General features: G+C 41.0%; 1 protein-coding gene and 1 long non-coding RNA gene across 12 annotated transcripts in view; one reads left to right on the forward strand and one right to left on the reverse strand.

The window, feature by feature from the left end:
• Positions 1–27,820, forward strand: part of NFIA (nuclear factor I A) — a 371,189-nt gene that overhangs the window by 210,173 nt on the left and 133,196 nt on the right. The gene's annotated exons all lie outside the window — the stretch shown is intronic.
• On the reverse strand, positions 19,630–25,153 carry LOC110353333 (uncharacterized). Its single transcript, XR_005267468.2, has 3 exons — positions 24,903–25,153; positions 22,898–22,977; positions 19,630–19,915 (listed from the first exon to the last, which is right to left on the reverse strand). It is a non-coding gene; the product is annotated as an uncharacterized lncRNA (long non-coding RNA).

Genomic DNA, 27,820 nt, shown 5'->3' on the forward strand with positions numbered 1-27,820 from the left:
TGGCATATATTTATCTTGGTTTGGCAAGTTAGGTCTTTCTTTAATAGTTGGCTTTGCTTAAATAGAATGTGGTTTGTTAAAACCCACACTAACCCCCACACCCTTCCATTTGTTATTGCCCAAATAATGAACAATAATCATGTGGTATAAATGATTAATGTATACATGGCTTAGCAAGTATCTTTGAGGTTTAGAAAGTGTTTTTATTTTCATTCTTGTGCTGGACTAAGCTATAGCACAATTACATGTTATTCTTTGGTATTGGATAGAAAATCTTTTTGCTTCACTAGAAGTGATACGAACTCGGAGACCGAGCCTGCTCCCTTTGAAGTTGATAGGAATTTCACCGCCAGCTTCCACAGAAGCAAGCCCATTGTTCATAGAGCCGTTTGCTTTGTGTATGTTATCTGTTAATCACAATTTAATGTCAAAGTCAAAATAGCCCACTTATAAAAGCCATAGTCCCGTCTTTGGATTTTTTTTTCTTTTTTTTTTTTTTTTGAGATTAATAATTTGTACACTAGGAAAACACCACAAAGGGGTATGTAAGAAGTCTTCTGATTGTACTCACAAGCTAAAATAACCTCACTCCGTGTGCACTGTACTGCTTTTACCACGCGTTTGTGGATTCGGGCACTTTCAGACCGGAGTTTAACAAGTTCTCTATCTCTCTTCTGTTTACTTTTGATTTCCTTGGATCCTAATCAGTCCTAGCGATAAAAAAACAAAACAAACAAACTCTTCCCTTTCAAGATTAATTTTTAAAGTGTCAGCTACACAAGACTATTTTCAACAAGATTACACCAAACAAATGAAGGGTGCTTTATCTCGTGTGACACAGCGAGCGGCACGGTGTTGTCACCGCGCCACAGACAATGCCGTCCATTTATAAAAGAATTCAAAGAGTTAAAAAATGCATTACTTGAAACTTGATATAAAACCTGTGGCCAAAGCGGGCTATGGGCTGGAGCACTTGATTATTCTTTTATCAATAAATAAGAGTGGCATACAGTTAATTTCAGCACTGTAATTGAGCGGTGCATTCTGGGAAGCTGAAAAGCACTGTAAGATGAGGAAATGTTTTAGAGACTAATCATGAGAAGAAAGGAGCCTTTCATAGCCCTTATGATGCTGTTGTCAGAGCTAAAGGCAGATAATGATTCAGTAATAATGGCACATTGTGAATATTTAAGCTGAAAAGATTGGGACAAAATGAGCAGACATTGTTGGTTTGCTAAACCGAACAGTTGGTCTTTGGGCTCCCAAACTATCTCAACTCAAATTTTGGGCTCAGAAGTTTCAAAATTAAAAAAGAAAGCTATTTTCAGGACACTCTCAGGGCTGAGGGGCTCTGTGCGCAGCCCGCACGGGGCCTCTTCATTTACTTTTTTTAATCTGAAATTGATAGTCGAGATTTTTTTCCTGACTCTGTGAACTGACAAAGTATAATATGCTGCAGACTGTGTAAATCTTCTTCCATTTAGGTGCCAGAAGAAAGCACTTCTAAAGAAAATCAGTTTTAGTAATGACCTAAAATATTAAATATAAAATGGAGAGTGTCATATTGCAAATAAGTAGACTCATTTGCATTTTGTCTCCAGGGCATTGGTAGCGCTATAAAGAGACATGCAGCTGAATTTATGTACATTGTCTTTTTTCCTCATTACTACATTCTGGATCTGTTAGTTGTCTTTCTTTAAACATCTGTTAAATGCAGTTTCATGAAGCCGTACGTTCCCATATGTTTGGGAACGTTATCAAAGCGCAGAGCTTTTGGCCTCCTTTACAACCTTTTGTCTCGGAGAAAAAGGTGGATGAGCTCTGGGGCCGGATTCTGCTCCAGCCAACGGCCAGCAGCGCTGTTGGGCTCCGTAGGAGCCAGATAAGTTTTCTAAAAATGCAAAGACCAGCAGTGGTAGGGACAAAGAATATTTCAGCCCTGGACCTCCGTATGTAGACTTCAAAAGTTTTTTTTTTTCTTCTTCAATATTTTAAAGGAAAAGTGAAAAATTAAAACAAACAAACAAACAAACAAAAACCTTCTGAAGCTCTTAGGGCAAGTTTCACTCTCCATAATTTTCTTCCTTTTTAAATCTCAGAGAATTCACTAAGTTTGCCTGCGTGAGGACGGGCAGGGGAAGCTGTCTAATTCACTTTTACAGGCACAGTAAGCACTAATTTATTATTATCTTTACAGTGACATAAACTATTCCAGCTCTTGTATTTCTTTTATAGAAACACTTTTCATGTGCACTTTCACACAAAGGAGAAAAAGAAACAAACTCCTGCATCTATACATCTGTTTTTCCTTGAGGAAAAGCAATTACTTCTAATAAACAGCTTCAAAACTTTAATCAAAATACAGTCAGAAAAAGTTTATCTTCTGTGCAGAATTCTTTTTAAAAACATGCTTAGTCTTTATGGTAAACACTCATTTTTATCCTCGTGCTTTAAATCTGCTTATTTACTTAGCCAGACAATGTTTTTAACTTTTTTTCTAGTCGCTATTTTTATTCAAAAGTTCCTTTCAGAGTCATTTATATATGAAAAAAAATAATAATAATCACAGGACGAGGTCTTTCTCGGGGGAAAACGAACATTTCTGCACCAGTCCACAGGCGCTGCAGTTGTCTGTAATAAAAAGAGAAACCCAGTTTCTCCATGGTTTCCAGGGCCCCAATCCTGCATACTTACGCACTTACTTCACTCAACTACTGGAAATGAGATCACCCGCAGCACTCGCGTGTGCCGCTGCAGGGCAGGGCAGGGCGGCTGCCGCACAGCTGCTCCCACCACCAAGCCAGCGCCACCAGCGCTGCCCTGGTCCCCCGTGCCCTTGGCCAGGTGGACGAAGCCCAGAGAGACTTGGTCAATGCTTTCCTTCTGGTTTGTACGGTGTTGCCCCCTTCCCTTTCCCCTTGACTTCTCGGTTTGCTGCAATTCCCCAGGTAAATTTTGGTCTGAAGCACTGATTTTATTCGGCTTACTTGGGTTACGGTTAAGGGCCGGTAACTCTACTCTTCTCCTAAAGGCTTTCTTTCATTTGCCTTGCAAAACTCGGCAGTCTCCCTGCATCTTGCACATACGTACTGGGCAGGCATTCACCGCGCGGTGTGGAAATGCATCCTCAGATTTCAGCCCCCTCAGCACCAGCAGTAGCAGGACCCAGAGGTTTGGTTCGTCCGTATAACGAGGTCTGAATTATTAAATGAAGCAGCACTGCTAAAGTCAGTAAAGATCTGGCCCACAGATCCTTTGCCAAATGTAGTCAGACCTGTATGCAGAGTTTCAATATCCCCGGTGTTTGGGTTTCTTTTGATCTTTCTTACCAAGATAAAAAAGAACAGATTAGTGTTGGTCCATCTGAAAATTTGGGAGCCGTGCTGCAGCTCCAGCACGAACTGCAGTAGCACATACAACCCCTACTCATAGCACGCTGTAGCAGGGACCTCTAGGCTCAAATTTCCCCACTGCTGCCATCTTGGAGCCTCCAGTTCACTCCATCAAGAGAAATTTATAATTGTCCAGTCTTCGTCAACTAAGCCTGCGCAGGACAAACAACAATTCCCCGTTTGTTTGTTCCGCCCTCTCTCTTCCTCCATCCAGGCCATCTGAGTTGCCTGAGAGCACTTCACGTGTTGCCCTTGGATGAGGACAGCTCTGCCTGGAGCATGTCCAACTTGGCGTGGAGACGTTCTCATAAAGCTCCAAATGATGCTCTTTGCCAGTGAGGAGGGAGATGAGGAAGGTGAAGGAAAAGATGGCGCCAAGGTCATCGTGTTTCGGCCTACAGCAACTCGTTTTTGCAGAAAGACACATTTCTCTCCCAATTTTACTCTTGAACGCCGCTCTTAACAATGGTGATGATAATTTCATCAGTGTCACTGATACTTGATATTTCTCATTTACATTGCATGTTTCATCTTCAAGGCTCTTGAAGTAATGAGCTAATCCTCACAACATCCCTGTAAATATTATTCCCCCCTTAAAGAAACTGAAGCAAGGAAGTTAAGTAAATAATGTACGCTATTTATATTATGATGGCTTATAGGGGTTCTGGTGAAGGTCAGGTCCTCCTTGTATGTAGACATTATATAAATAAGAATCTATATAAGTAAATTACTCCCTGACCTGATGATTTCATAATTCAAACATACAAAACAAGCAAAGAATAGAGGAAAGGGAGCCCTATCAAAAACCCAAAATGACAAGGAGATTAAATGATTAAGCAGAGGTAATGTCTGCAGCCTTTGGCTGAAGTCAGATCCAAATCCTTATATGCTGGGTGTATTTATCCTTTCAGAGATGAGGACTGGAAAGCTGAGATTATTAGAAGTTGCTTTTGCTAGCAGGTGACACACTTGCCTTTAAATGGTAACAAGACTTTGATTTTAATTAAAACATATTAATATCAAGGTTTATATTCATTAAGAATGCAGAATTACCTGCAGGAGACACAGTAACAGAAACTCGGTCTTAGCTGTTAAACATCTTTTTGGAAAGTTTTTAGCTTTCTCTTTTTGGACTTTTTTTTTTTTACTGCTGAAGAATTGTATTTAAGAGTCTATTAAAGTGAAACTAAGGTTATTGTCTTAATTTTGCTCACAACATTCCCATACTTTAGTGCCCTGTTCTTGAAACAGAAAGGGTTTTTAGAGGAATGAGGGTGAGCAAGCACATTTTTTCTAGAACGGAGGAGAATTATTTCTTGGTTCTCATTAACTGAGGCTTCAGTTCAGCAAAACACTTAAGCATTTACTGAGCTTTCAACAGGAGTCCCATTGCTTTTAATTTAGAAGAATTTACCTTTGTCACAACCTCTGCTTAGAGTCAGTGGCGTGTAAGCACCGGCTTAGAGTTCGGCATGTGTTAATTGTTTAAATATGTTTAGCCCTTTCCCCAAAGCTGTTGTGAATGTTTAATGCAGTATTTACACTAGCCTTAGCACAAGGACTTGTGCTGTAGGATTGATGCTTAAACATATACTTGCTCTGGAGTATGTGTCAAGTGCTTCACTTAAATTTTCTGCATTTTTACATTTCTACTGGGACTTCACTGTAAGTTTGTGAGAGAAAGCACTTTTCAAAATAAAATGTCATTTAACATGTAATAAAGGCAACTCTCTGCCTAAAGCTTAGAGGAACTGGGAGAAACCCTGAACATCTGCCGTGGCTTCTGTGTGGTGGCAGCAGCACAGGACACTGCTAACGTGCATCTCAAGTGCCCAACTTTTGAGTGCAAATACAAGTTATGGTGTGCTAAGAGCTCAATGCTGCAATGAATACTTACCCCTCAAAAGGAGAATGTGCTGAAAAAGTAGCTTATTTGGTACGTCAGGAGTTAACAAAAGTAAGGGCAGATCTGCTTAGAAAAAGACCAGACGGGAGGGGGCCACTTTTTTTGTGAGAATATGCTAAAAAATACAATTGGTTTATTTAATATAGCTATCTCTTTATTATTTAAAGGAAAAGGTTACATGCAACGTATTTGGGAGAAGCTTTTATTTAACACTTGGATGCATTTTGCTCTAAAATGAATGCTTGCTCAAGAGTCTAAGAAGGCTTCATGGGAAGAGCAAAGCAATCTAAGCCATATGTATTGGGCAGTTTGCCAGTTGTTTGCCAATATGCCCAGGCCACCTGGCTATATATGCAGCCAAGTATGCCATTCTGACTAGCCAGCTTTAACCTTCAGGCTGCTTCTTTTTCAGCTCTTAGGAAACTCTAAAGCCCTCTGAAGTGCGCTGCGTTTCCCCCATGCCAGTAGTTTGTGTGCATCCAGACGCAGGCGGCACGGTCGCACTGACCAGACAGCTCGCAGCACCCATTTTCAATGAGTTTCGTCTTTTGTCTAGAGAGCAGTTCAGTAGTGTTGAACCAGGGCCATAAGATGAGTCTGGAGATAGCAGACTGAAACCTTTACCCATATGCCATAGTTAGACACTTTGACTGACAAGCCACAGTTTTTGTTCCCAATACTGTGGAGACACTGTTTGATGGGTGTGGTTTAGGAAGGATTTTGTTTAATGTAGTTCACCACTATAATTTCTTTCCCCCAGTATTTGCATGAATTGTGAAAGAACTGAAGCATTTAGCATAGCTCAGGCATTAATAGCATATTGTTTCATTATTGGGGTAATTTATTTAAATGTTTATTCATTAAATTTCACTTGCAGCCAAAAATATCTCAGCATTCTATTAATCTTTAGTTACATTTCGGGTTATGGGCAAAGCCTAAAACAAGTACAGTATCCATGGCAGCAATTTAACATTTAGGAGATATCAGATATAATTAAACTATTCTAAATATTGAAATTAAGGTAGGAAGGAAAAAAAAAAAAAAAAAAAAAGATTATATTCAATTCAGTAAACACAGCATGGGAAGTTTTGGTGTAGCAGCCAGCAAAATCTTAACTCCATCCAAAGTAAAGGGCATGCAGTCTGCATTAATTGTCTTCTGCTTTAATGGAAAGCAGGCCGGGGACAATATAACGGGGGGCCTTTCCCTCGCTTTATAGCTTTTAATAAATACAGCGGTGATGACTGCGTTGGCAGGCTGGGGAAGGCCGGCATGCTTCTTGGAGCCATGTGCAGCGTGTCTGCTTCGCTTTGCAGAGGTACACATAGTTTTCAGTGAACGTGCACTGCAAAAAAACTTTCTGTGATCGGGGTGCGGGGCCCGTGGCTCAGCTCAGTGCGCTGCCTGCCGAGCCTGCTCAAAATGGCCACACTCGCCCCTGCTCACGCACCGGCACTGTAAATCCGACACGGCCTCATTTCCAAGGCCTGCGGACCTGAGGGCCTGATATTTGAAACTCGAGCGCTCTGCGTGCAGGTGGGATTATTTGTGGAAGTAAATGAGAGCGCTTCAATGTCCTGCGGCCCCAGTGCCTGGTCAGGTGGCAGCAGACTTTTTTTTTTTTTGGCAAAGTAGGGCATGGAAAAACTAACCCCCCCAACCCCCCCCTTCATTTTTTGGCACAAAATTGAAGGTGAAACAAAGGAAGGGAGGTTGTGCCTTTTGAAAAAGTCGTGTCCCGGGCTGGGGGGAACTTTAGTGGGGTTGGTGGTGAAGCTGCACAGGAGCAGCTGTACAAGGGCCGGCGTCGTGCCCCCAGCCCTGAGAGGCCAGGCAGCTCCCGTGCTGCCACCCACGCCTGCTGTGGCACGGCACCAAGAAAATCCACAGGCAACATGCGTCCGTCCAGCTGTGCCGAGTTGCCCTGAGGGATTTATCATCCCATTGGGGAGCCAGGCGTGTTGAACTGCATTAAGTCAGGGCCCACGCCGGGCTGCTCAATGGCTGCTTTCGGGCAGGCCCGCCCGGGGTTTCCTCCGCTGAGGAGCACCTTGCGGGCCTGTCACTTGTGAGCCCCGCGTGCTCGTGGCATCGGTGACACGTTCAATAAAGGCCCGGGGAAAGGCGCTGTTGCAAATGTGGGCAGACAGACATAAAGGGAGCAGGAAAGTGTCCCGGTGGGCTTCGCAGTCTGTCAGGTGAGAGGCAGCTGCAGCCGCCCCATCTGTGCTACCTCGGCCCGCGACGGCTGTCAGCCTAGGTAGCCTGGGCTATGATGGGAGAAGCAGAGCAGAAATTGAGACAGAGAATAAAAATTAAGGTTAAAAGGGGGAATAATGTTCTACGGGCATTCTGGGGATACTCACAGGTCACAAATTTTCACTTTCAGTGTTCCCTGGTCCCATTTTGTGTATTGCACTAATATCTGCCTGGACAAATAGACCCGCTACAGTGTGTATCATTTGTTTACTCAGCCTTGTATCAGTCTGTGGTGATTTCCATACAATATTTAATCTAAGTGATGGACTTGGGGTACCATATCAGTAGTACTTCATCTATCGCTAACTTCACTATTGTGAATCCATTTAATGTTTTTCAGTGTGGGTGTGCACTGCGCACACGCACACTCTTCCTACATTGTTACCTTGTTACTGTCCTTTTATTTGGATCTGGTTTTGCTTTCAGATAAAAAGATTAGTCATAAGTAGAAGGTTTGTCATCGAAGAATTTCCAAGAACTTAAATTTTGAAAGGTTGTTCATTAAAAGTTGTTTAAATAGCAGCATTATACCACCGTATAGTATTTATAATATTAAGCCTCTGCACTTTAGTTTAACTGTTCCTCACCAAAGCTTTTCTGCAAAAAGGACTGAGAAAAATGAAGACTGTATATACTTAATAGCAATACTAGCCTCTAAGGACCAGATTTTTTCTTCCACCATTTTTCACCATCTTCCTCTTCCAATAAACCTTCCTCCCATCCGAACCACATGCTGTATTGCAAATATGCAAAAACACTAAAGGCTTAGTTCCCCTCTGCTTGTAAACACAGCGCTCCCATTAGTGGTGAGTCTGCCCATGCATTTCAGGAGGAAAATGGACTCTGAAATGCTTGGGAGAAATAGCACAGCTCTCATTTGTGTGGCTTGGGTTGAAAAATTGAACCCACTCAGCTTATTTACACCTCCATGCCAAAAAAAAAAATACAAAAAAGCACTGATGTGCTGGCCACAAGTGCAGATGAAGCAAACTAATATGGATTTCCGTGGTCTAATAACAAACAGGGACATTTGGACTCTGTTGCCAATTCTGCATGATTGACTGTTAAGTCCAGAGAGACAACCCTGTCCCATTGAAATCAATAGGATTTTTTGCCGTTGGCTTTCCTGGGACAAAGATTTCATTTCCAATAATCCACCACCTGATTTTAGGCATGTCATTTAGTAACTGATTCACTGCCAATTTGCAGGAGAAACTTGCCCTACTGAAGAAAATACTCTCCTTTTTTTTCTTTTTTTCTCTCTTTTTTCCCCCCCCCACTGGCTCTACATCTAGCAATACTTCTCTTGCAAAAGATATCCAGTCTCCTTTTATTTATTTTTTTTTCTGTTGTTGTTGTTGTTGCTTCATTTTGTTCTGTTGGTTTTGAGTTTGGTTTTGTGTTTGTATTTTACTACATACCGCAATATGGGAAATGGTCCCTCCAGGCATGACTGTTTTCAGACAAGGATGTGGTAAGTTAAGGATGTATGTTGTTGTGATGGATTTCATCACGCCTCCACACGTCCTCAAAGCCCTGTGACATGCACTGACTTGGAACAGCTAATCCACACCTGGTGACAGGCTACATCACCGTGGCTCAAAATTTCAGCCTCTTCCCTTGTGTATGGGAAGAGGTCATGTTCCCCTTGCCTGCTACAGGATGCTAACAGATATAATAGTCAGGACAGGGAAACAGAAGGATCTGTTAGAGGGAGTTGTCGTGATAAACAGGTGTGATATTCAGGTTGCTACTTCAGGGAGTCTCAGAAAAGGAGGCTGGTTAAGCTGAACCCAGGCAGATGGTAGGGTATGCCTCTGCACGAGGCACAGACTGAAACAAATTTTAACTTGGTTATACCAAGGCAAACCAGAACTGACTACACGGACTAGTTTAGGATGACGTAGTGGAGAACAGCATGATCTCAGTAATTTGTGAGAATTTTATGTTCAACTTTTATTTCATTATTAAGCTGATCACCTTTGAATGAATGCAAACGACTGCAGTGTGATAGACAGCACTGTTGTGGTTCAACTGTTCTGGGTGCTGAGGTTTTCCACCTCCCGCAGTCCCCGTGCTTGGCTTACTGCTCATTCTCCAGTTTAGCCATACGTGACTGCTCACGGAGATCTTTAAGCAGGATCAAAAGTCAGTCTTTAAAGTTTAGGATTCACATCTCTGCAAGTAAATCTGCAGAGGATCTGGCTCTGAAAAACAGTGTTTGGCCATCGTGTCCAGCATAGCATTTTCATGAGTTCAACTCTTCTGATTATGGGAAAGAGGATACTGTTTAAGATCAGAATGCACAAGCAATAATTTGTCATTGGCCTTTACTTCAGGGCCTTTATAATTTGTGTATGTTGACTTGTTAGTTTTTAAAATTACAAACTTCTAAAAGTCAATAACTTGTAGAATATTACAAAAAAATAATAATACAGGAATGAAGAAACTCTCAGCTGTTCAGTCTTCTTAAAAATTTAGATCTGTAAATTAAGACAAACCACTAAATTAATAAGAATTCAAGGCAAAAATACAGAGTGAGATAAAATAATAGTTTTGTGCACATACATTTTTTTCATTTACAATTGCATTTTTAGAAGCAGGGTTTCTGTTCATAGTTCTCAGTTACTTCAGTACAGGAAAATGTTGATTTCCTCTAAAATTCTGTCAGCATTGATATCACAGTTTTATCACAGTTATTTATAACCAATACACCAACCTGAATATAATTAACTGTATATAATTCGCAGGGCTTGCCAAATAATGAACAGTTATTTGCTACACAAAGTATTTGTGTAATTAAAAAAATGTCAGCTAATGTATTAGAAACATTTCATACAGCTGGCTAAATAGTTCAGAATGTATCAGTGAATAATATATTAATTCACTGATGTATTACGTACTGAATGAAGTATTTTAATGAGTTAAATTGCGTTTGGCCCATTAGAATTGACTCCAACTCCACCAGGTGTGGAGAACCACCTTGAGTGGAAGGGAGGGGAGGGCACTCCAGAGGAGGCGTTATCAGGCTGTTCAATATCAAAGTCTGTGAGCGAGGCACTTAGGTGTATGCTTAGGACCGGTACTGAACAAAGAAAGTTCTCCGAGTTACTGTTCTCCCAAGGTCTTCCAAATGTGGTAGCTGGAACCTTTCTTAGGCGTAAAAGTATTTTTGTGCTTCTGCATTTGCAAAATCAATATGGTGCCGCTAATGCAAAGTTCGCTTTTCCAGTCTGTAATTACTAAGGTCAATATTACACAGTCATTATTAAATAAAAAAAAGTTCGCACCCTGTATGAAACCAAATTCCAGTTCCTGTGTTCTGTAAGTCCAGGTTATAACTTGGCCATATTAATGAGGGGTAATTTGTGCAGTACCCCCGGCTAGGCTGTGCAGCTGTATTAGGTAAGTGTTCTCCCATATGGTGAGCCTTGTCTCCAGCAGCATACAGCACTTTTGTCTGGTGTAACGCTCTCCTTTACCCAGGTTTTATACACCTCATTCAATATCAAGAGAGGTCCAGGGAAAGGGGAAATCCAGCCTGCGCTTTGTGGCTGTCTCTCTGTCCTTTACCTGTGAAGGTCTTAGGGCAAGATGCCTTGGAAATGAATTTTTGTCAATGGTGTTTAAGGTCAGTATCAATTCCATGAGATGCTTAAAGGATTTTGTGGCTGTCTGTTGTGCTTTTACACTGTATTCAGGGCAGGGAAGCAGTACACATAGAGAAATAACAAGAAGGGTTTATGTACACTCAGTATTCTTAATAAATTCAGTAAATGGCACGCTCTAAACTCGTGTAACGGTGTAGTTTTTACAGCAGGGAATGCCCGTCTGAAGGAGCAGTCCCTGTGGCGGAGGGCTCCCGGATCACCGCTGCGATAAGCAGCAGCGCTGTCTGCTGGGTTACTTATCCGCGGCACCAGGATCGTCTGTTGTTCAGATGTGTGAGCTCCGGCCTCCGTTTCCGTTCACGGTTGCCGTGTATCATCGCAAGAGTGATGATAACGCCTCTTCAAGGTGGCATTATAGTGACAGTTTAACATGGCAAACTTCTGCTTGGCAAACAGACAGCGACTGTTAGCCAATATTGGCTGAGACTCGCTGATGATACCGCGTAGCGTATCCTTAAGGAGGATAGTGCTTTGGACTTGATCCCGCTCCGTTTTCTGCCATGTGCCTCTCAGTCCGAGGAGAAAAAAGAGCAAATAACGTGCACCTACCCTTCTTTTTATAGGTGCATTCACCCTTCTTTTTACGGGGAGGAATGGCTTCCTATTATATATAGCTCGCTATTTTCTGACCTTCTAGGAAATGGTCTGCAATTTGCAGATCTCGAAAGCACGCTGCTGTGGTGCTAAACAAGGGTTTTAGCATGAAGCTCATTGTTTTGAACACAGGGAATTACTTGCTATTCGTGAGAGTCAGAAAGCACGTCCCAGCAAACCCTGCGAGGCGGGATGGAAACCTCTCACGTTATTTTTCCAGCTAACCGAGTTCAGGTCATCTCTGGCCTGTGCTCAGTAACTCTGTGCTCCGAAACTCTGCAGCTGCAGACTTCAACCATTCCTGTTCCTCCGTCCGAACACGCTGTTATATCTTCCTTTGCCACTAGAGTACAAAATGAAACAATCCACATGTACTGCTTATTAATCCGTACTATTAACTTCTACTAAATAATGCATTTACTATTATTTCAGATGGCTACTTTGTTAGCAGTGTAACTTCCTTATTATGCTCTTGGAATGCCTCTGTCAGTAAAATAACTTTGCACATGTTTACAAGCACACTTAAATATATTGCTTTTATGTATAATGTAAGCGAACATTTTAACAGGAATTCCATTTTAGTATCTATCGTAATGTTTTGATGATCCCTTCTGATATTTTCTGTGTACTGTGAATCTCATTCCACGGGTAACGCTGCCTTGCTTTAAGGTTGTTCCTATTTTACAGCCTCATTTTGTGTGCTTGATGACATAGCTGGAAGTGTACAGGCCCCTTTTAGACAGCAGCCTCTACGATAGCACCTGCAGCGTATGTCCTCAAACAACACGGGGCTGCAGATTTGCAGACACAGTTTGCTAGTTCCACTGAAATGTCTGGATCTCAGCTTTTGGACTGCCGTTTGGCATCTGGAGAACTCGGCGTGTGCATTTCCATGTGCTTTGTCACATGCCTCTGGGCATGTGCATGGGTTACAACGTGGGTGGAAGTGGAGTTGGATCTTGCTCGGTTCAGAAAAACAGCGCTTCAGAGGAACTTTGTCTTGGTTTGTTTTGGAAGGAGCCCTCTCAGATCTTGGCTTGAGGCGAAGCTGTCAGGGTGAGGGTCATGACGAGCTGTACGATAGGCGTCAAGACTGCATGAAAGCCTGTGTCATGAGCCAGAAAAAGTGCCGGCCTGAAGCCGAGTAGATTTATTTTATCCTCGCTGCAGCTCAAGTCAGATCGCCTTCTCTACAGCTTCAACGGGAATTTACTGTCCCTTCTTATGTGTTAGCCCCTGACTTCTCAGGAAGATGCATCTTGCCACGTGCCCTGTGCCAGCAGGAATGAGCAGGGACTAGTCTCTTCTCCAGAAATACATTGTAAATTGTCGGGCCAAAATAGATGTGTAAGTAAAGCTTAGAGGTAATCTCTTCTTAAGTATTGACCCCAGGCCTTAGATTTATAAGCTTATTCCTGCTGTCCCACCAAAAACTAAAATACTCACTCCAACATGCAGCATTTACATAATAGTTTGGTGTCGCTTATAAATGCATGCACTCGTATTTTCTCTGCGCTGCAAAGAGGAAAAGAAAAAAGAAAAAGAATATCCTCCTGAGGACTCGATTCAGCCTGGCCGTTCAAGTGCAGTGCAATTTGATCCTTGTATCTCAGAAGGTGGATTCATCGCCCGGGGAGAGGCACATCACTTTCTTGGGAATGCCATGAAGAAAGCAGCTGTAAAGTGTCTGCAGGGCTGCCCAGGGAGCAGCTGCTTGCCGGGTGTCCTGGCCATGGCCCTGCCACGGCCCAGCAGCTCTGGCTCCTCTGGGGAAGCCGGGGTGCCTCGCATTTCTGCAGCACCCCCTTGGGGCAGGACGGCGGCTGCTGGGCACCTCCACTTCTGTCCTTCGGGGACCTGCAGCTGAGCAGAGTCCTCTTGAGCTGGGGGGGAAAACAGACAGCTGCAAAGTGAGTTTTGAAATAAAAAATGTAAAATATGTAGTATATAAAAAAGAAAGTTATTAAAAACTTCAGATAAGATCAAAACATTCCAGACGTTATGGTCTGTGTTCCTGCAGAGCTGTGTAAAAAATGCTGGAGCCTTACAAAGGGGAGCAAGCAGAACAGTTCATATATGTCAAATACTTTGGACCTTGCAGCCCATTAACGTAACAAATTAAAAATAACAGATGATGGTCTTGCTCTGTTACTGTAGCACCATCATATTTTCAAAGGCAGAAAACGTTTCTGATTTTTGACAACAATCTCATCAGGTTTTTACAGGATATCTTCAGAGGTTTCTTTAGTGCTCTGCTAACATTGCGACTTTCAGTATAAAATATGCTCTAGGATTTACACCCCAGCCATACACTTTATAATTGGAAAAGGGTGTTCCTGTGGCTAAGATTCAGCTGCAAAATCCACAGGATCCAGAATCAAGCTTTCATTTTGAAGTGGATATTTAATATCCAAATTAAATGTGAAAATAATAGCTGAGATACAAATATAATGAGTGAAACAGATGATCTGAAGCAAACATGAGATATTTCTTTTCAAATTATAAACGATCAAAATCACACCTATAGTTATTATTTTCCCAGTCTCCACATAAGGTCAAAAGTGCCTTCAGCTACAGTGATGCAAATCTGGAATACTTTCAGCAGAGTTACTGAAACAGCAGACTGGGTTTGTTGATGAAGGAAAAGGAATGAGGAATATACGGCCTTTTAAACACCTTCTTTCCATACTGTGAATTATTTTAAGGTTTATTTAAGCCTTACTATATTTCATATCAGCTGCAGAGAGTTTTTGAAAAAAAATAAATCTCTTTTAAACCTGTTGCTAGAGTATGTGATCAAATATTTTAAAGGCCAGGGCCAGGGCTTGCCAGTTGCAAAAAGCACCTCTCTTAATTGCCCAAGTATGAAAGTCAGATGTCCTCAAATACCATCTGAAAAGATAACCATATTTTTTTCAGCTGTGCTGTAGCCTCCATATCTTACTGTCAAGAAGCTTCTTTTGGGACTGAGACAGGTCACGTTGGAAGTCAGTGGCTAATCAGCTCCCACTGCACATTGTCTGCTTTCAGCTTGAATTATCTTAGGCAGACATCCTGGCTAGCTGCAACACAAACCTCTGATGGCTTAAGCCTGAGAAGACCCGAGTTTGGCAGCCACTAAGTTAGAGATGAGGAGAGGAAAAGAAATCCTATCTCTTCCAGTGCTTTTCCCGTCTTGGTTTCCCTACTAGAAATCAATAGGGTGGTCGATAGTTGGTTTTGAGTTGTTCGCTACATGCTGGAGTTTTCTGATGTAAACCTTGGGTGTCTGGGTTTCAGACGCTCTAATGTGTCAGAGGAGGTTTGATAGCTGCCACAGTCATCCCAAGTTACACTTTATGTCCAGTGACAGCCCTTGTAACATGAGAAGGGAATGAATTCAACAGTTAGAAGCACAGATCATTCTCATACATTTACTGCTTTGGGCAAGGGGACAGGTTAAAATTCTTACAGAAATCGGTTATGGTCTTTTCTGAACCAATGCTGAAAAAATGCTTTGTGAGATGGGGCTGCATTTCAGTCAGTTTTTTTTTCTGCGCCAGTATTTCTGGATTCATTCATAACTGTATGAGTATTGGGTTTTTTGCTCACCTCTATGTAGAAATTATTCAGCATGAAGGTATCATGGACTGCCTGAAAAAAATTCTCATTGATTAAAAATCACCTATTCGTGATTCTTTTGTTACCACTTTCAAAACTGGAAGAGCTAAAATAGTAATAATATTAGATACATAGTAATTTACAACATACGTTTTCTCTGTTCACATGAAGAACCTGCAACATGAGGGAAGTTAGAGTTGTGAGAAATGTGTAGGGCTTTTTTGCATTTAATGAGACTGACTTACCAGCATTAATACAAGAGTCTTCTCCTGTGCATCCGTGTAATACAGATTCCTCTTCTGTGACAGTGGTTTTATGTCTCTCTGACTTACCTCCTTCCACCTTTGTTCACATCTCCTCTGCAAGAACACATTTCCTCTCTTGCTTCTTGAGCTAACTTGGTTATTTATTCCTAAAGCATTAGGGCTAGGGTGCTTTTTCTTCAGTGGCATACTTTTAAAAGTTTTTAAAAAGGATTACTGTTTGTATGGATGGCATGACTACCCAGAATTATAGTACGTTGTGCTAAAAGATTACTGGAAGAGAGACCAAAGACAGGGGAGTCATACAGATGCCTCCACGTCTTGTTGGTGAGGAATCCATGCGGGTTACTGCTGTCTTTCTTCTACTGCTGGCAGATTTGGAGACAGGATATATGGCTGTGCACTGTGTAGCAGTTCCTCTGCAGCAATAAGGCATTATTATAACTCATCTTTGCTTACTTTACTTTCTACTTACTCTTATTCATAGAATTGTAGAATGGTTTGGGTTGAAAGGGACCTTAATGATCATGTAATTCTAACCCCCCTGCCATGGGCAGGGACACCTTCCATTAGACCAGCTTGCTTAAAGCCCCATCCAGACTGGTCTTAAACAATTCCAGGGACAGGTCATCCACAATTTCTCTGGGCATTCATTCCTGTGGTCTTAAAAATAGCCATTTGCAGGGCTGGACACAAATCATTCTTTGGGCTGTCCTTAGTCTCCACATGGAGCTCATCAGTTGGCTTCAATGGGAGTTGACTTCAACAGAGAGCAGCTGAAAACTGAACCTGGACCATATATATTTGAAAAGCATAATTCAGGCATCCCAGTCTTTCTCCCAGCATAACTGTTGGTAGTTTTGGCAGGGACTTCAGTGAGGGTGCTGATCCCTTAAAGCATTATTTAAGTGAGTTCCATGGATTTCAGGAGGAATGTTAAAGTTGTCCTGGCTTAAATGAATATTAACTGCAAATGTGATTTTTAGATCTAAGAAAATCAAAACACTTAAAACAGGCCCAGAAAAGTCTTTGAAAATTGTGACGATACATCTTTCATATTACCAAAATGACACTGTTATTTAAAGTACTGAATCTGCTCTTTGAATCCTATTTCAATATTTAACCAATAATGTTTAAAGATGTGCACATGAAGCAAGTATCTTACCCCACTACACTTTTAGATATCAATCATGCTGTATTAATTGAAAGGATTTGGTCTAATCTCATAAAGAAACAGGCAAACTCTTGGCTTTTCTCTAAAGTAAAAATATATCACTCATGTCATCCATTACTGTGCTATAATTATGGTAAGTGAAGCAGAACAGAATCGATGGAGCAATTTATCAATGCATTCCCAACTATTCTAGCATGGCTGACGTCATGCGGCTGCAGATACTGTCCTTCAATATAAAAGATATCCAGCAGTGTCAAGACTTTATTCTGATCTACTCCAGCATAATATTTTCATATTTAATATTGTCATTTCAATTATGGTTTAATTAATTTATTTCATTCACTATGAAATTACACTTAATTAGTTGGCTTTTAAATTTTTTTCCCCAAATTAAAATTTCAAAAGGGCAAAAAAAGAGGGAGAATAAAAATCCCAGACATTATTTAATTCAGACTTCAAGGTCAAAAAACCCTTATAGTTTAAACTTTATGCTAATAGAGCATAAACTTGATCTTTTCTGTTCCACTGTAAATTATTTCAAGATAAGAAGCAGAATATAATGTGTGTAGTAAGCATTTCCAATAGACATTTGTCTTCAGATATTAAATACTTCCCCAAAATGTCATTTTAATACTTGGATACTGTTTAGTACCTTCAAATATTTGCCTTTTTACACACTTGCTTTTGCAAGTGTTGAATTTTACCCCTATATTATCTTTTAAGTTTTATTCAAATAGGTCTGACAGAGTTAGAGCCCGTGTAGACTAAACTTCAGTAAAGCAGTCCTGGAGATAGCACTGTTTGTTCTGTAAAACACTCACCCCGCATTCCTCCTGAAGTTATTAAATGTGTTTACACTACATTAAATATGAAAAATGAACTTCTTCAGTGCAGGGATTGTTTAAAACACTGGGAGAAATACCGCCGGAGCACCTTGCCGTACCCCTCGCCGTGGCACAGGACGAGGCGCTTCCCCCGCGTGCCTGTCCTGCCCGCGCTCCCGGCCTCCACCTGTGAAATGGTTTTGCTACTTCGGGGCCAACGTGGTTTCTAACAACCGTGCCTTTCTTCAACTGGCACAAAGTCGTCCTTGGGATTTTGGCACCGCCGAAGTGAAAAGCGCTTGGTCCAAAAACACACTGATCTTGTGGGGTGGGGAGGAGAAGGGAAGTGTTTGTTTACAACTTGCACCAGCGTTGGGCTCTCTTAATAAACCAGGCTTCGTTAAGATGTCTGGCTGCTGGAAGGGATTTTTCTCATCAAACTTTTTTTTTTTTTTTTTTTCTGGGAGAGGAGCACATGGAAAAGTTCATCAGGAAATTAAAGCTGTGAAAGTAGTTTTTCTCACACAACAGCTGCTGGTTTACGTGGTGTTGTGTGTAGTCTCCCTGAAAATCCCTGTCATCCCCCGGCGCGGTGTTTCCTTTGCTCCCCGGTGGGGTTTCCAGGGCTCTGTTAAACGGCGGTTAACAGGGAACACGTCCTCCATGTCATACCATCCATGGTCTCCCCATGTCACTGCTGGGGGCTCCCAAAAGGCCTCATGGAGACCTTGGTTTTTGGGGGTCTCTGCTGGGCTTCACGAGCCCCGTGCCCGGAAAGGGTTAAGGCACGCGGCGACCGCGCGGCCTCGATGAAAAGCACAATGTCCCCTGCTCTTTAAAGATGTACTTGTAAACCGTCGTGCTGAGTGGATTTATGAAGGGTGAGTTTACCTGATATTACACGGTATTGTTTAATTTGGACTATATTTAACCAGCGCTGTGTTGAAACAGTGTCGGCGAGCTCTGAGAGCTTGCCAGGCACATTCTCAAAATGGTTGCCAAGCTGTAAGATGGCTGCCAAGGTCTGACTGCACTGAACAGGTCCAAAATGGTGACCAACTTCTCAGAATTTTCCTGCCGATTTTTTTTTTCCCCCCCAAAATAAGGAAGATGCTGGACTTGGCACCAGCCTCTTGGCACTACGATTTATAGTGTCATCCAGAGATTCAAGTAGTTACTGTGTTCTTGTTTCACAGCACTTGGCAGAAAGCTGCGTAGGGGAGGACGTGAGGTGAAATAGCCGGTGTAAAATAACATTAGCATTTTCCTTCCTTGGCTAAAAAGTACCAAACACGTTGGGGGGATAAAAAAAAAAAAATAAAAGAAAGAAAAAGAAAAAAAAAAAAAGAAATGGAAGGTAGGATATTTGAAAAGAAATCGGCAGAGAGCAGCTTTGACCAAAGCTTCAGACTTTCCTTTCGGGCTGTGTGTCTAAAGTGGTGCAAACTTTATCTCCAACAGGTTTAAGATTTTTTTTTTGATTTTTTTTTTTTTTTTTGCATTTGTTTACTGGAGTTTATAGCAGTTTCTTTCTGGCAGTTGTGCTACTTAGCAGATTGAAATAAAATCATAAGGGTGAATTAAAACACACTGCTGTTAGTGCTGATTAGAATTTTAGCTTAGTGTAAATACCGGATGCAGTGTCCAACTTTTCAGGGACTTGGCATAGACTCAACAGGGATCTCCGGGCTGCACAGGAGACAGTGTGTGCTTGCAAGCTTTTTAAATACTTGGATAGGTGAAGCTCACTGCTTCTGCTGGCATGCTAGCTAATTTGGGGTCTGTATAATGCATTACGTAGTCCAAAGTGTCTGGAAAAAAAAAAGAAAATAAAAGGAAAAAGGGAAAGGATAAGAATAAAAGGCAAATATTTTGATCTAAAAACTTTAGATGTATGGATTTTATTTGTGTTCTTAGCATCTTGTGCTAAATGCTTGCTCGTGCATACAAGATGTAAATATATTCCTAGCTAATTTTTGGATTGTACTTGTAAATAAACAAATCGCCTGAGGACATGTTACTCTGAAAATATTAAACGGTTCCTTATGCAGCTGGAAAATATTTGTTGTTAAAATAACAGAACAGTGGAGTCTTTCTATGCAAATACTTGCATTCAGGTGGATTGCATTAGTAGATACTGCATTCTCATAGTCTCACTCTCAGCCCACAACTTGTCAATTTTCATCTGTTAGCAGTTTTCGGTGTCTCAAGTTACCTCTACGTATTTTCACCCTGTAACGAAACAACGGAAAAGCAAGCATTATCATCTGGGGGTGATGCAGCAGCTTCCCTCAGTCATTTTGAAGTTATTAAACCAGCCAAATGATCAACACCTAACTCCAAATGCTTCATCTCCACTACTGAATATCCTCTACTATTGCTGGGTCAATAGGTCACATCATTTCTTCTGCAGGAGTAGCAAGAAATCTCAACTGTACTTTGCCCTTATCCATTTGCTTGAGGGAATTCACAGGGATGCAGATGTTTTTCTCAACCATATCTGCTGTTTATACCCACATTTCTCCCATAACCTATGCCTTTATGTCTTTGTAGAGTTTATAAACATCCTGCTAGTACAGATTCACCCTCTTTCACTGGCAACCTATACATCCATAGTACTTTCATGGAGCAGGGTATAATATTAATGATGAAATTTGAACTCTCGGTTCTTTGGTGAAAAGATGAGATCAGAAACTATTGGATACTGGTCAGGGCACATGGAGTTTAATTGAGCCCCTTGCATATACTGAGTTACATAGCAGATTCTCTGAAATATTTTTTCAGGATATTTCAGTGTTATGCGTTAACAAAATTTAAAGCAGTTCAAATTCAAGAAAAATGTAAAATAAAAAAATATCTATTAAAGTCTTGCTTATCAATGTGATAAAAAAATAATTGTGGAAACTATAAATGGACACTGATGTCCTTACTGAGTAAAGATTAGAGCAGGATACTGGTGTCATGTTCTCAGTTTCATCTCTCTTCTGCCACTTTAATAAAAAATCTAAAGGACTCTTTCATCTGCTTTAAATTAAAAAAAAAAAAAAGTTTTAGGAAATTCTAAACCTAACTACACTCTGCATACCAGCATAAAATCGTGTAGTACCACTTTTTTGACTGAATTTAGGTGTTTATTTTGCTGTATGATTCCGGCCTGTGTGTTAGAGCTCTAGGTAGACAAACCCTCATCATCTACTGCAAATAGAATTTTAAATTACTAAAGTTGAATTTGTTTTAGTCATATAAATATTCAAACATGCCTAGTTTATGAAAACTGAACATAACTTCTGAACGTGAAAAATTTGGGAACCATTAGGACTCTTCTGTGTTATAGTTTGCATTAAATGATCGCTGGGCCATTTTATCCCCTCATATTAGCGTGATTCCTTGATGTAAAAATTTTCTTTTGATTTATGCACCAGTAAGAAGGAGGAGAATTAGGCCTGTAGTACTTTGATTTAAGTAGCCATTATTAGTTCTGGATTCTCATGTCATTATACACTTGTATAACGGAAATAACTCTGTTGAAACTAATGAAAATGTACAGTGAATATTGTGAAACAGGTAGGAGTGAGAAGAGGATCAGGTCTGTAGTTTACAACTTCTGAGACCTGAGAGTTTTTTCTCCATGAACAGAAATGAAATCTTTCAGAAGCTTTTGGCACTTTTGCTTGTTTGTATATTCTTCATGTACACATCATGTGCATCTGTGTGTGTGTGTACATATATATGATATGTGTAAAAGTACTTTTTATATAGTAACTTTCTGCATAGGGCAACCCAAACAGCTGTTATTCCTTTTTATAGCTTCTTTAATCTATGTGCCAACAAGTCAGTTTACAAAATCTGTTTTGTTGATGACTGCTGCGATAATAATTGTGGTGTTTTGTGGCTTGGCAAAAGCCTGGGGTCTCCTCCGAGGACTCTTGCCAAAGCCTTTGAAGGGGTTGAGGTGGATTCACTGCCAAAATGAGTCACCACTCTCTATTTTATTTAGTGTCCTTCTGCCAAGGCCTTAGACACTTTCTGTTTTCATTCTTTTGTAGGCTTTCCTTCCCACATTGTGGTTTCCTTCACAGCCAGAGTAATGTGTTTGCCAGCATAGGTGAGAGAGTGTGGCTGACTCTCCAAATGCCACTGCTAGACTATGCTTAAGGGTTAGTGGTTTAGCTATTGTGCTTTCTCAAAATGAATGTGCAAGATTTAATTATACGTCTATGAATTATAAATAATAAAGACTGCTGCATCTGATACAGCACAGTGCAATAACCTAGATTAAGGTCAAGGGATTTCAGAGGTCTGTCAGTGTTTACTTCTCCAAGGCTCCGTATTACCGCATCCTTTGAATTATTTCACTTGTGATTGGGTTGGTCAAATCAGAGATGAGTTGCTCTTTTAGAGTAAATCATTTTTTTTTTTTGGTCTGAGGCTGGCCTTTCTATTAACTTTCTTCTCCATCCAGAAGCACATAATCATTCTGTTCACAGCCGAATAACAGATGCATGGTAGTTATCATAACACTTTGCATGTCCCACCCAGATGTCTCAAAAAATTTGAGAAACCAAGATGAATGGATGTGACATTCTGACATCCTTCATACAGATGTGAAAACTGAGGCACAGAGAAGTGAAGTGATTCAGTCAAAGTTGCATAGGAAGTCTGCGTGAGGCCTGGAAACAGAACCCACATCATCTGACTCATTGGCCTTTGCTTTAACCACAAAAACTTCCTTTTTCCCGCTGTACTTAAAGTGATATGTTTTGGCCTTATTCTAGATAAAATGTTAGATGTAGAGATGGCCTAGATATCCTTACAGTAAAATGTGTAATTCCTACTCGGGTGAAGTTGGATGATATGAGTCATGACTTATTACAGTATCTGTGGCTTTCTTAATGCTGTGAGGTTTTGGTATGAATGAGGAAAGCAATATGGGGATTTCAGTTAACTGTTAAATAAAATTAGAATGGAAAAAAACACGTGGTGCTCTGAAGAGTAACGGCAGTATTAGCTTTTCAAACAGATTTTCTTCTCCTCATCAATAAAATGCTATGCAGTGAGGTAGGCAGATGGATAGTTCAGTACTGACGTCTGAACCTTGGTTTTAAAGGGCCTAAAGGAATTAGTCATCGTGTTCCCAAAAATCATGCCCTTAAGTGACTCTATATGCACAGAGTGGCTTATATAGGTGATCCTGCAGGATTTTGAGTGGCACACCTGTTTCTCCAGTAAGGATCTCCGTGAGAGCTTGCTGTTGCTCCTCAGTGTTTGCTATCAAGCAAAAATTTTCTAAGTACCTATTTTTGAACATAAAAAAAATACAAATGTTATCAAACAGCGTCGTCCTTTGTGTAGTTATGGCTCAGAGCCAAATCAGGAGAAGTGCTTTCATCTGTCCTTTCCCGTGTCTTTTTGCTGTGTTTCACTCTTTCTTGATCGCCTTCTCCCCTTCTTGGGAGATCAGCACAAATGCCGTGGAGCCCTCCATCCTCTTCAAGTCTGTAGATGTCTCAGCCTGGCAGTCTGGTTTGGTCTGAACTTTACCCAGAAAACAATGTAGTCCCAGAGATTTTCTGTGTCTTTATCAATGCATACATCTTATATCCCCTCCATGCAGGGAAATATTTTCTTCTTCTTTCTTATGCCTCTCCAGCTTCATTGTTTGTTTGTTTGCTTTTTCATTTCATACTGTTTCCCCCCGCTCCCTTTGTCTCCTTGTACATCCCTCCTTTATTTGCTTCATATATCCATTTGCCAGCTGCCTGTTTTTACTTTGTTTTGACTACCCATATTTGTGCTCTACATTTTAAACCCTTCTTTCTTCCCTCATTTTTGATGTTTTGTTTTCCAGGCACAAGAAAGCGAGTCATTGTGTCTTGCTCTACCTAAACTGTCTTCAAAGAGAGAAAGTGGCAAAAATGATGAGTCCTAGCAAAGTTCACTTAGCAGGAGTCCACACAGAGAAAATTCTTCTGCCTGGAAGCACATTATTCACCAAGCCATTTGTCATTGCCAATTAGTAGTGAATGTTAGGTTGGGTCATTCGCTATCTGCAGTTAGGGAACGAAGGATAAGGCTGTACATCCTTTGGAGACAGAGCCCAGGTCCCACCTAGGGAAAACTGATACACCTGTCCAAAGTTTACTTAGGAATGGTTTTCAGTTTTTAGATTTCAAACACAGATTTTAATTGGAAAGGGAGACTGGTCTCTGTTCTACAGTACAAATTAAACTAGTAGTAAACCAATTAGGCCATTCTCTTTTTTATGTTACATGACATCAGAAGATAGCTACAGGTCTTTAAATAGTTACCTATTACTAAGATATGGTGCAAATAATGATGCAGCTATCACAAAACTAAATGAATAAAGGAAGGGAAAAAAGAGAGAGTATCTGTGACTTAGGGAGATTTCCAGCGGCAGATTTTATCCCTCTCCTTGGGACAGTATCAAGAACAAATTTGCTGCCATTCCCTGTATCAGACATCTTCTTACTTTTAATGAAGCTTTCTAGTAATTTTAATTTTCTTTTAAGAGCTGTGTCCTTTCTGCTCTAGAAAATATGTGACATTCTTTACTCAGGTAAAGATTCAACTTTATGTGCTGTCTGGCTGATTGCGACTGAAACCAATTCTGAGTAAAAGTTAGAGATGATTTGTAAAATTCATCAGCTTGCACGGGTAGTCTGTGTGCTGTAGGTTATAGAATTTGCTTCACCAGTGACAGCATTAACAATGCAGGCTTTATTTACAAGAGGTTTATAGTGTTACCACAACTGATAGAAATCTCTGTAGTTCCACTGCTTTTAATGGAATTATTCCAGATCTAGCTGAGGATCTGATCTGTAACACAAAACTCTACATTTTAAATTACCACTGCAGTTTAGAAGAGTTTAAGTAAATTCTGGGATGGAGCACATAGCTATAACTGGGAGAACTTATTATAAGTAAAAGGCAAAGCCACTTTGCTGTAGGGGTAAATTAGGATTTTTCACTCACTGATCTGTTAGAAGCAGCTAGACTGAATTAGCCTGACCAGGAAAGACTTAGAGATATATAAATTTAGTCCCTTCTCTCTTCCCCACTATTGTTTTTATAGCATTTGCAGGGGACTGTAGCTCTAATCCAAAAGGAGAGAAGTTAGGAGACAGGAAAAATTTAAGAGCATGCGGTATATTCTCCATTCTGTAAATACACTAGCTAAAGAAATTATTTCTTTACTTACAGATAAGTAGCAATATGAGTAGAACAGGAAGAAGACTTCAGTTCAGTAAAAACTTATAAAGCACTGTAACAGAGCCTGCACTATATCATATTAGAGAATATATTGCTTACCTCACGGAAGTAGATTGAGGGTATTCATGACCACTGGTGAATTCCCTCATGTGTAGTAATCTCTGATTATTTGCACCTGAAATTCTTCACCAGCATAATGCTCTGTAGCCGAGGCTTATATAAAGTTCAGTTTTTATTAATTCAACCTTACAAGCACAGTACTCGGTTCACGTTCATGACTGCAATTATTTATTTAAGTAGAAAGAGATATCTAAAAAACATTTTGTGGATTATTCAGAATCTCAGAGGGCTCTTTTATATACAATATTTAATGAGCAATCTACTTTGGAAAATAACTGGATTTATTGTGGGTAGCTATCCTTTACCCAAGTGATGTGGTATAAATAAAGTGGAAGCCACTTTTGAAACTATTACAATAATTGGAGCACTGAAAGAAATAAAAAAGAAAAGAATTTTTTTTTCTTTGGTATGGCAAGCCATAAAATGTACAATGGTGTAGCAGAATGAATGAGTGGCTGTTCAGAAAGGAAACTTTCTGTGCAGCAGAAGGCTAACTGCTGAAATAATGGAGCCATTCACAAACATATTTTTCTATGTAACAAATAATAAGATAGTTGGACAATGAAGTCTCCTCAAGTACATAATAGATTTTTAAAAAAATTAACTGAAAAAAAAATAAAATTCCATCTTCAAGACCACATTTGGATCAATTAGAAAATATTTGTAAAAGCCAATCTGGAAGTCAGCATGGGCGCTAAAGCCTGCTGATGCTCACAGGATATGTTGCTTTCTGCACTCTTGCAAGAGGCTGATCCCCAAAGACACCTCCGGCCTGTGTGGCACATCTCAGCTCCAGGTCTGTCCCTTCCCTTCATGCCCGGAGCTCTCAGACACGGCTAGGTACCTGCATGTGGCCAGAGGAGATGGCCACCTGCCCTGGGGAGGCTGGAGCATCCAAACGAGGGGCCTGGAGATTGCCAGAGGTACTGCCTAACCCAACAGGCCTCAGCTTCACTTAGGGGCAGTCTGTGAGAAAGGCTGCGAGGTTTGACCCCGTCAGTCCCTAGCACATAAATATTCAGCCCCCAATGACTTGTTCTGCTGTTCTTTAACCTCAGCATTACTTCAGATGTACTCCATAATCTGTGTCTAAAGCAGGGGGCCAGTAAACTACATTCCTTATCACATTACATTATTGATATTTTTGTTAGAGCTGAGGTAGTATTTTAAGTCTAAATTGTATTTTTCTGTGGTATATATAAATATATATATTTATTAAAGTTACATTTGGGACGTAGATGCATATGATATACTCTTTCCTCCAAGGGTTTGAAATAAACAAAGCGAATAACAGAATTACTTCAAACCTGTTCGTATTTATGACTGGTTGAGGCCAGAGCTCTGAAGATTTACACTTGGTGGTAGAGTAAGATGCTGTGCTTGTCCCGCTCTCCTGGTAGGCCTAGTAAATCCTGGGCTCTTTGAGGCGAGGGCTCTCTTTGTTCCGTGCTCATACAGAGCTTAGCAAAGTGGGGATCTCAGGGTGGCAGTCCTAATTATCTGCAGGACTGATAATTAGCGATACTTGCACCTGGCAGCAAGGTCCCAGTACAAGGGTAAAGGACAAGAGCCCTCTCCCAGATTATGTGAAGCAGGGGCAGTCTGTAGATACGGGAGGAGTTTCTGCTCAGGTTCTTGTACCTCTGCAAGGCTGATAAACCTGCAAAGTCAGATACTTGGTGCATTCACCGCTCCAGTGTCCTTGTGTCTTCAGTAGCACATGGCAAATTGTACTGGAATAAATGCTGGTTATTGCTTTTGAATAAGGAGTGCAGAAAAATCAGACAAGGCTTTTGCCTAGTGGTGGAGATTAAGACAGCCATAATTTATTGCAAGCTTGCCTGTCATGACTAATGGATTCAGCCCCTATTAACTGCGCTGTGACACTTAAACTGACTATTTTTCTTCAGCTTCTTCCCTCAATTTTGACCAAAATGCATACCTACGAAGAAAAGACATTCATTCTTCTTTTCTCTAAGGCAGATTTTTGGTGTGTGAAATTAAGGAGAACTTCAGTGGCAAAGCCCACCACAGCACACGTACCCGTCCCAGCCTTTGTCACACAAATGTTGTCTTTTCAGGTGCTCTGCACAGGGCCGAGGGATCATAGTGGAACCAGCTATCACCAAAGACTCTGCTCTCACAAAGTACATGGCCCCGTTTGACATTTTGAATCTCACCTTCAAAATAGGGGATGCAGAATTACTGGATGCAGTAACCAGGGTGCCATCGCACCATTGTGCCTGCCCAGAAGTTTGCATTTCAAGGCAAATATATCAAAATATATATGTCTGTGTAAATTTCTGTAATTTCTCTGGCTCTCTTCCCTCTGTCACCTCTCCCCCTCTCCTGCTATTCCTGTTTTATTTATCCTGCTGTAATAAAATCAGTCTCGCAGAGAATAGGCAAACAAGAGGCGTGCAGTAGTATGCTGACTTGGGACTGAAGATGCCGTGGTTAGGCAACAGGATGAGCACTCCCTCCTTCGTCTTCGGGGTGAGTGTGGTGCATCCACAGCCCCATAGTGATACCAGCATGAAGCAACACAGAGAAAAGTCCAGCTGCTTCCAGCTGATGCCCCGTGCAGAGCCAGGCAGAGAAATGAGCTCGCGTCTAGCAAGCCTGTAGCGCCAGGTGGTGGAGAGGTGGTTGCTTTTGGAGCTACCAGCTCTTTGGAGGAAGGATCTGTATTTTTACGGAGAATTGATGGATTGATTTTATCGCAGTGATTATTTTCTAAACTTCTTCGGGGGGGAGAAAACTGTTTTGGGAAGATGGGCCAAATTC

The sequence above is a fragment of the Anas platyrhynchos genome, chromosome 8 (assembly GCF_047663525.1).
Source record: "Anas platyrhynchos isolate ZD024472 breed Pekin duck chromosome 8, IASCAAS_PekinDuck_T2T, whole genome shotgun sequence".
NCBI lineage: Eukaryota > Metazoa > Chordata > Aves > Anseriformes > Anatidae > Anas > Anas platyrhynchos.